Source organism: Nomascus leucogenys, chromosome 16 (assembly GCF_006542625.1).
Source record: "Nomascus leucogenys isolate Asia chromosome 16, Asia_NLE_v1, whole genome shotgun sequence".
NCBI lineage: Eukaryota > Metazoa > Chordata > Mammalia > Primates > Hylobatidae > Nomascus > Nomascus leucogenys.
The window spans coordinates 9672877-9682501 of NC_044396.1; the positions used below are offsets into that span (position 1 = coordinate 9672877).

General features: G+C 42.4%; 1 pseudogene; it reads left to right on the forward strand.

Annotated features, from left to right (window-relative positions):
* The first annotated feature begins 7071 nt into the window (after positions 1–7071).
* On the forward strand, positions 7072–8846 carry LOC100582272 (annotated as a pseudogene).
* Positions 8847–9625: the final 779 nt, after the last annotated feature.

Below are 9625 nucleotides of genomic sequence, written 5' to 3' on the forward strand. Positions count from 1 at the left end.
TTATGGGTGTATTCATTTTCATAAGAACTTTCAGGTGGTCATGTTCCCGGATGAATTTGGGGAATGGGTTAGGTAGCTTTGTCGGAGTTCAGATCCTAAAAAGTGATGGCCCTTATCTTGTGATTCAGACTTCTCTCAGAGACTTTCTGACACTTGCTAAAAGTTCTTAATTATGTCCATTCATTCAGCAATATTCATTGTGTCACATGCCTATTCAAGTTTATTAATTATTTTGTTAAGCAGGTTTTCCAATGCTTTTGTTCTCCTTTTGCTCTTAGAGACATTGATAATTCTAATGTTGTCCCCAATTTTACAAAGGCTTTGCTTATTATTTTATAGACTTTTTCTTAAACTTTTGTCTGACTATGTTATTTGACAAGTTCTGTCTTCAAATTCTGAGATTCTTTCCTATGTTTGATCTAGTCTATTGTTGGAGCTTTCAGATGTATTTTGTAATTAATTTGATGAATTATTCAGTTCCGGAATTTCTGTTTGGTTGTCTTTTACATGTCTGTCTCTTTGGTAAATTTCTAATTCATATTCTTAATGGTTTTCTAATTTCTCTATATTTTTTACACAATTCTCTTGTATCTTTCTGAGCTTCTTTAAAATCTTTTTCTGGGATTTTATAAAGTCCATTTTGATTAGGATCTATTGCTGGAGAATAATTGTTCCTTTGGATGTGTCATACTTCCTTGCTTTTTCATGTTTCTTGTGTCTTTTCATTGATGTCCATGCATCTTGCATAACAGTTGTTTCTTCTAAATTTTAAAATTTTCTTTCATAGGAGAGGACTTTTTCAGAATATATATATATATATTTTGGAAAAAATATATATTTGGTTGGGTAGGGCATTTTGCTTTGATTTTGGATACATGAAGTAGTGTTCTCTCTATTTGATTTATTTAACTGTAAAGAGCGTCAGTGATATCTGTGATTTTTCTAGTAGCTTAGGGTACAGTTATTAGTAGAAGCTGTGGTAAAGTTTTGTTGGGGACTATAATGCTAAGTGAGCCAGTCTTCAGGCCCTACTGGTAATAGCACTGGGTTGAGTATGCTTGTCCCTGGGCTCCAGTGTGGCATATGCTGGCACCAATGAATTCAAGCAATCTGATTCTTGGGGCTCCAGGTGACTTACTCAGATGTCAGTAATGTCCGTGGTGGTCCAGGCATGTTGGAGGGTTCTTGGGTCCCTTAGCAGTGGATTTGATATGAACAATGGCAGTAGTGGTGGTGGAGCAACCTACTGGCACCCAAGAGGCTCTGTTGGTGTTTGTGGTAGCTGCAACAAGTTTAGTGGGCCATTCACCTTTTCTTGTTGGCGGTGCATGTGGATGAGTGCCAGCTGTGTGTTATCAGCAGGTTTTGTTGGCCTGACCCCAGAACCTGGGGGGAGTATTTAGATGCAACTGGTGGTGGACTGGGCTGGGCAATTTCTAGGCCCCTGGGTGCACAAGTACTAGGGCAATGGGACGGGCCAGCAGACTTGTCCTCTTGCACCCTGGTCGTGTATTCAGGTGCTGGCAGAGATAGGCAGAGGCAGAGTGGTCCCCAGGAGACTGGCAAAATGCTCAGCAGTAGGCAGTGGCAGCAACACTGTGGGCTCTCCACCAGGTGGAGTGAGGTTATTCTCAGTGGGGACAATGTAGGGAGGTAGCTGTGTGATGTGTGGTTTCCTTGCCCTTTGGTCCCGTAGCAGCCCACAGCAGTGATGGTGTGATGTGTCCTCACGGCATGTGAAAGTGCCCAGCCTCCCCTCTTCCTCATTGGTCAAGCAGTGGCAAAAGCAGCAACAGCCCTGGCTCTAGGGCAGGACACAGACTTTTATAGTTTGGGCTCTTGGAATAACACCAGCTGCAGGCCTCAGACTGGGGAGGGTGGAGCCATTCTCAAGGAGAGCTGTGTAGGCGGTTAGCTGTGGGGATTGTCGTTTGCTACCATTGAAGGCTGCAGCTGTGGGGGCATTTGTCCTTGCAGTGTGAGAAGCTGCCCAGCCTTCTCTCCTCGTCCTTGGTCTGGGGCGGCAACAGTAGCATCAGCCCCAGGATAGGATTTAGTTTTGGGGGGCTTAACTTTCAGAATGGCAAAAGGCTGCAGCTGGTCAGGGTTTGGAAGTCTGGGACTCAGCATGAATTACCTCTCTAGAGTAGTTTCTCTGTGCAGTCTCTGGGCAACTCTCTGTCTTAGTGTTGAGGCCTGCATGGATTGAGGGGTTTTCCAGTAGCTAGGATTGTGAAAGTTTGAGATAGGAATGTGGAGCTCTGGGAGATTCTTACCTGCCCTTTCCTAGCAACTGGGCACTTTTCTCAGTTCTCAGCCAATCCCAGCCAAGCAGGCTGCCTAGCTTCCCTCTTCTTATTTACTTCCCATTGCTTCTCTGTTGGACCCCAGTGTTCTGGCTTAGATGATCTATTTGAAGTGTGAATATATATGTGCTATTTTGGTTCCTCTCTGTGGAGGAGGTTCATACAAGCTGCATCTAGTCAGCCATCTTGAACCATCTCCCTCAAAAGATATATATTTTTATCATATATTCTGTTTGTGAATATGTTAAGTAATAAGTATAATAAATGTGTTAACGTGCCTTAAAATACCTTCACATTCAATGTACACCTTGACTGAATGATTGTGTGACTTATAGTCTTCTAGTTCCATGATTTTTCTACATAATGTTATTGCTTGCCATCAACAGTGTGGGTAATGCAGTTATTTCTTGAACTAACACATTAAATAATCAGTGCCACTTTTGGGGATCTTGAATGTCCTTTGCATCTGTGAAGAACAATACAATTGTTGGACCCTTACATCGAGATTGTCACTGAACACATGTGATTACCGACTTCCAGTACCCTCCTCTCTCTCCACATTTTTGTCTGTACCTATCTGAACCCCAATGGAAGGTAAGGCTCATTTTTTTGTCTGTCATGAAAATTAGGGGATGTAATTGGTCATCAGGTTAAGTGTCCTTTAACTATGCTAAGTCTAAAGACAGTTGCTAGAGAACACTGTTGCCTCTCTGTACATACTGACTTTCAGAGTCTCAATTCTGGTTCAGTTATGAAAACCTTTGCCTGTTACCAGCAAAATGAACATTCTCTGATTCATGCAAAACACCTGGTACCATGCTTGGCTGGGATCAGAGGCTGCATAGCTTCTTTTCCCCTGTGTTCCACATTCAAATCATATTTACAAAGTACTTTCATCAACTAATACCTCTGTATATTCATTTTTTTCTGTTACTTTGGATGATGATATTATTTAATCATCTTCCGATCTGTGTTAATTGTGCTATCTCTAGGGATGTTAAAACATTTGTTTAGTGACTTGTGGGATATGCTAATATATTATCCTTTTTAATCTTAGTAAATACCAACAGTCATATCAGAGAGTAGAAACTATGTTTCACCTCCAGAAAGAGAAATTTAGTCAGTCCTTAGGAAGGCCCAACCCTAGGACATATTGTCTGTTCCTTTTTCCTTCAGGCTATCATTCAATCCTGATGCTTCCTTTCCTGAAATTGTAACACAGAATTAAACTTATTTTAGAGAACTTAGAAAACAATAAGAAAAAAAAGAAGATAACATTTATCTCCACAGAAACAAGCAGTGTTAACATGATGATACATATATCTGGTTTTATTATATAGATATATATGTTTGTATGAATGTGTTTGCATATTAGTGCACATATAAAAAATATAGTACACATATTTTTTCTTAGCTTCACATTATTGTCATTGTCTTTACCAAAATTACTTCAAAAATGTAAGTCAGTAGAAGTATAGTAATTCATTCTATTGATCTAACATAATTATATTTAATTTACTTCTATTTTGGAACTTTTGTATCAAGATAAATATTTTGTCATTCTTTCATATTATTTTTACTTGAATTCTTGTCTAAATTTATCTTTAGAATTGATGCCGAGAAATGGAATTACCCGGTCAAATGGCATTAATAACTTATTTGTTCTGCAAATTATTTTTGCAGAAAAATTTTAACAATTTTTGCTTCCACAATCAATGAATGGGAGAGCCCATCTGACTACACCTTTTTCTAATATTATCACTGTAGTTTCTCTTGCAGACATTTACTTTCTTGCTCACCATCTCTATAGCCAAGATCCTGAGAACTGTTTTTCATCTTAACCATTACAGTCTTATATTGGGCTTAGTTCCATTATAAAGTTGTGGGTTAATAAGAGCCCAGTAATTAACTGGAGATGTTAGTAAAAGTAAACAAAAATATTCTGAATTTTGTGCATGACCTTATATGCACAAACCATTGTTTCAACCATATTTCTTTTCCCTAAATGCTACCAACAGTTAGCTCAAAGACCCTTATCCGTATTTCCCAAACAACTGTGTTTTGTCTATAAACTCTTAAAATTATGGAGCTGCAGTGGCTCCAACTCCCTATTTTTTACTGATCTTCTCAGCTTCATTAAATATATGTATGAAATCAATCTTTCCCTATTAATTCTTCCAAGTTTAAAACTTCCCTCATACTAACTTCTGCATTATGCCCAGTTTGCCTTATTTTTCTTCTTTCATTGTCAAAATGAAATACGTCTTGGAATCTCTTCAAATCATTCACTCTTTTATTCATCCAAGAAATAGATATTCATTGTGTTGAGTGCTGGAAAGGTACTGCAGTCCTGGCTTTCTGGTGTGTTCCTAATGCTTAGAATTCCTGAGGGAAATCCCAGGGGCTGGTAATGTGTAACTGGTAATGTTTTATTGCTCCAGTTCACTTCGGGTTTGGTTTTTCATTACTTATCATCTGTCACAAAGTATAAGTAAGCCCTAAGAAAAATTTACGCTCTTCTTATACTCTAGTCTAAAACCACATTATTAATGTCATCTTTACATTTTTCATATTGAATATAAATATTTGACAATAGCTACTATACCTTCCTTCCATTTGTTTTCAATTGGACATTAACCAATGATTATATTTCTTTGACAAACTTACTCCCTATTAAATTTATAATAGATGTTCACCATAGCAATGCTCACATAGTTACAGAGCACTACACATTATGTTTTGTAGTAATGTATCCTAACACCGAGACAAGGTATCCTCTTCGAATTAGTCAATATTTTCAATACACAAAAGTTAGCTATATCTTGTGAGGCCTTGCATTGGCTATAAAAAGGATGCTAAAAAAATACAGAAGTAGCATGATGAAAGAAAACCTGGGACCCTCTAGTGTTCCTAGAGTTGAAGACCTGAGGAAAGATTATTTGGTCTGAGGGGCTGGTCTCTGAGCACACAACTAGGCATTCTCAGATGTTCATGAAGTCTCCACAGTTTTAGCTTTATTTCTGGAGCTCAAGGTGAGCCTCTAGAGAGAGTGTAGAATCTTAATATGAGTCTCTGAACCATTGGTGGGTCTGGAACCTTGGCAGATCCCTAATATTTTAAGTTAACATTAATGAAAGGGCAAGGTCTGCAGAAACTCAAGGGCTATAATTGTAGGTTTACAGTGTTCAATCCTAGTGTGACTCATGGAGAGGAAGAAGAGGCCTGTGTTCTGGGAAAGATCAGGTTTTAGATGTGAATAATGTTGCAGTGCTGCTGACCTGGGAAGAGGTTGGTGGGGCAGAGAAAAATTAAGAAGGTCAGTTTTGGCAAAGGGAATTGGACCAGACCTGAACGTGCAGATGAGATCCCAGATGAAGGCAGGTTTGAGGAGCCATAGAAGCAAAGAAGGGTCTATAGAAGAGTGTTTTTAGGTTCCACTTTTGACTTCTGTCCTAGCCTTCCATATGTTTACTGTATACTAGATTTTATGTGTGATGTAACTATAGCCACCTCTGTGTTTGTTATTTTCCCATCCATTTTCCTTGAACCTGTTAAAAGGATCCTGTACCTCTTTCTTCTGGCAGCACTACTGCTAAATTCCGGAAGAGTTTGGCCATGTAGTATGTCTTACCCCACTGGGGCTTGTGATTATAACTTATTATGCAGGATGCTATAGGAAATGGGGATAAAAAGTCATAAGATAACATCCCTTAAAGTACTAAAATATAGTCAATTAGATGAAACATTGGCATGTATAATGCTAGTACAAAGTAGTATGTAAAATATTCAATGAGAGCAAAACATTTTAATTATCTAGAAAAAAAAAAAACACTGATTATTCTTTAGCTGTAGTAACAAGCAACTACCAGATCTGGTGTGAAACAATTCTAACTGACCAATGACAACCTCACATCAGTAATAACACTTCTGGATGCCTAGCATTTTGCGATAGAGCCATACTTCTGGGATTCAGCTAATGTGCAACATCTACACCTAAATAACTAACTCTCCACAGTTAAAGGTCGACACATCCCTAACAGGTCTTGCTTCTGTGTGGCCATCAATCTCACTTGTCCAAACCCTGTAGAAGATCAGCAGTTTGCTTTATTCAAAGACATTGCATCCTGCAAGCACCATTTTCCCTCACTGAGTAAGCAACAATTAATCTTTCTGTTTTAGATTTTGATTGGTGGCTTCTTCTTTTAAATTCATTGATTAAACCCAATTTGGTCAGACATGTTTCTCCTGGAGCCACATATTATCAGGAAATGAGCAGCCCAGGGAAGACAATTCAATTCTCCAAGTTCAGACTGACCAATCCTGAAATCCTGACTTTAACAATGTCTTTATCAAGCCGGGTGTTGTCATGAGAAATAATTATGCCAGTTTTTAGGATGTAGATGATATCAGGGATAAAAAGTTTTCCTTGTAAAAGCAAGTTAGTTGACAATTTTGGCAAGAGGTCTATAAATGCTGAGGCATGTTATTTCTAACTTAACGGATGTCAGAATCTAAATGGGAAACCTATGAAATGTTTACCTGAGCCTGTGAGTGGAAGTAAAGAGGATGTCATGAACTTCCACTTCTCACCACTGCCTGCTATATTAATTAGGCTTGTCATGGCCAGGTCTCTTATATTGTTTCCTTTATAACCAGAGAGGAAAGAGCCGAAAGCCTTAAAGAAAGTGGGTTTAGGAATTCGTGGAGGAGCGGAGAGGTGCCGAGCCTCTGCTGGGATCCACGTCTGCTGAGCAGCTCCGGGAACATGACTGCAGCGGTGACTGCAGGGAAGTGACACGGGCACCGGCCATCCCTGGGAAAGCCGGGGTCCCCGGAGTTACAGCTCCCGGAGCTCTGGCGGCTGCTCCACCGGCGAAGGAGATCCCGGAAGTCCTAGTGGACCCACGCAGCCGGCAGCGCTATGTGCGGGGCCGCTTTTTGGGCAAGGGCGGCTTTGCCAAGTGCCTCGAGATCTCAGACGCGGACAACAAGGTTGTGTTCGCGGGCAAGATTGTGCGTAAGTCGCCGCTGCTCATGCCTGTCCAGAAGGAGATGTCCATGCGAATATCCATTCACCGCAGCCTCGCCCAGCAGCACGTCACGGGATTCAACGGTTTTTTCGAGGACAACGACTTTGTGTTCGTGGTGTCGGAGCTCTGCCGCCGGAGGTCCCTCCCGGAGCCGCACGAGGGGAGGAAAGCCCTAACTGAGCCTGAGGCCCCACACCCTGTGGTCTGCGGCACATCGTGCTTGGCTGCCAGTGCCTGCGCTGAAACCGAGTTATTCACCGAGACCTCAAGCTGAGCAACTTTTTCCTGAACGAGGATCTGGAGGTGAAAACAGGGGATTTGGGACTGGTAACCAAAGTCGAATATGATGCGGAGAGAAAGAAGACCCTGTGCGGAACTCCTGATTACATAGCTACTGAGGTGCTGAGCAAGAAAGGGCACAGTTTCGAGGTGGATGTGTGGTCCATTGGGTGTATCATGTATACCTTGTTAGTGGGCAAACCACCTTTTGGGACTTCTTGCCTAAAAGAGACCTACCTCCGGATCAAGAAGAGTGAATACAATATTCCCAAGCACATCAACCCTGTGGCCGCCTCCCTCATTCAGAAGATGCTTCAGACAGATCCCACTGCCCGCCCAACCATTAATGAGCTGCTTAACAATGAGTTCTTTACTTCTGGCTACATCCCAGCCCGTCTCCCCATCACCTGCCTCACCATTCCACTGAGGTTTTCCATCGCTCCCAGCAGCCTGGACCCCAGCAACAGAAAGCCCCTCACGGTCCTCAGTAAATGCTTAGAGAACCCCCTACCTGAGTGTCCCTGGGAAAAAGAAGAGCCAGCAGTTTGAGACACGCGTGAGGTGGTCGACTGCCACCTCAGTGATATGCCGCAGCAGCTGCACAGCGTCAATGCCTCCAAGCCCTCGCAGGGAAGGCTGGTCAGGCAAGAGGAGGCTGAAGATCCTGCCTGCATCTCCATCTTCTGGGTCAGCAAGTGGGTGGACTATTAAGTACGGCCCTGGGTATCAGCTGTGTGATAACAGCGTGGAGGTGCTCTTCAGTGATGGTAACCACACATAAAGTGTGATGGCACCGAGTCCTACCTCACCGTGAGTTCCCATCCCCATTCCTTGATGAAGAAGATCACACTCCTTAAATATTTCCGCAGTTACTTGAGCGAGCACTTGCTGAAGGCAGGTGCCAACATCACGCCGCGCGAAGGCGATGAGCTCGCCCGGCTGCCCTACCTGCGGACCTGATTCTATACCCGCAGCGCCATCATGCTGCACCTCAGCAACAGCAGCGTGCAGATCAGCTTCTTCCAGGATCACACCAAGCTCATCTTGTGCCCACTGATGGCAGCCGTCACCTACATCTACGAGAAGCGGAACTTCCGCACCTAACCGCCTGAGTCTCCTGGAGGAGTAAGGCGGCTGCAAGGAGCTGGCCAGCCAGCTCCGCTACGCCCTCACCATGGTGGACAAGCTGCTGAGCTCGTGCTCTGGCAGCAACTGCTTCAAGGCCTCCTAATAGCCGCCCACCCCTCTGGACTCATGCACTCCTCACTCCTACCTGCACCTGGGGCCCACATTGGTTGGCTCCCGCAGTGCCATGTCTGCAATGTGCCCCCGAGCCCTGGGGGCTGAGCAGATCTGCATCATCCTTGAGGGTGGGGATTGCTATGTAAGTTATTTTTTGTACATGTTCGGGTGTGGGTTCTACAGCTTCGTCCCTTTTCCCTCAACCCCACCATATGGATTGCACAGAATATTTTTCGATTGAGTTCGGGACTGTCTTTTCCTTGGCTTTATATACATTAAACAGATGTGAATCTTCTAAAAAAAAAAAAAAAGAAGTGGGTTTAGTTTTTTTTATAATCTAGGCATCTTAGAAGGATAAAATATTAGAGACAAAGAGGGGAGTTAAAAGATCTAAATTGTTTGTAATTACGTTAGCCACTGGAAAGTATAGTCTGGCAGTCTTTTCAGTATAGAAATAACCTATTATTTGCCTCAGGGAGATGTGGAAAGTGAAGGTTTATGACCATGGCTTGACAGACATCACTGCTCACTGGATACAGCAGGCCTAATGCAGGTTACATCTCGTGTTTAACTTTTTTTTTTTCTTGTGGAACAGTCCCCCAGCTCCTAGACTAGATTTTATGAGGAGATGCATGCAAAGAGAGAAGTAAATCAGCTGAGAAGAATAATCACGTGCAACTCCTACCTTTGTGTCACTGATAATGAGAAATGTAGAAAACCGAGCATCTATAATTCTTCAGAAAGGGGGGATTTGGAAGAGTAATTATA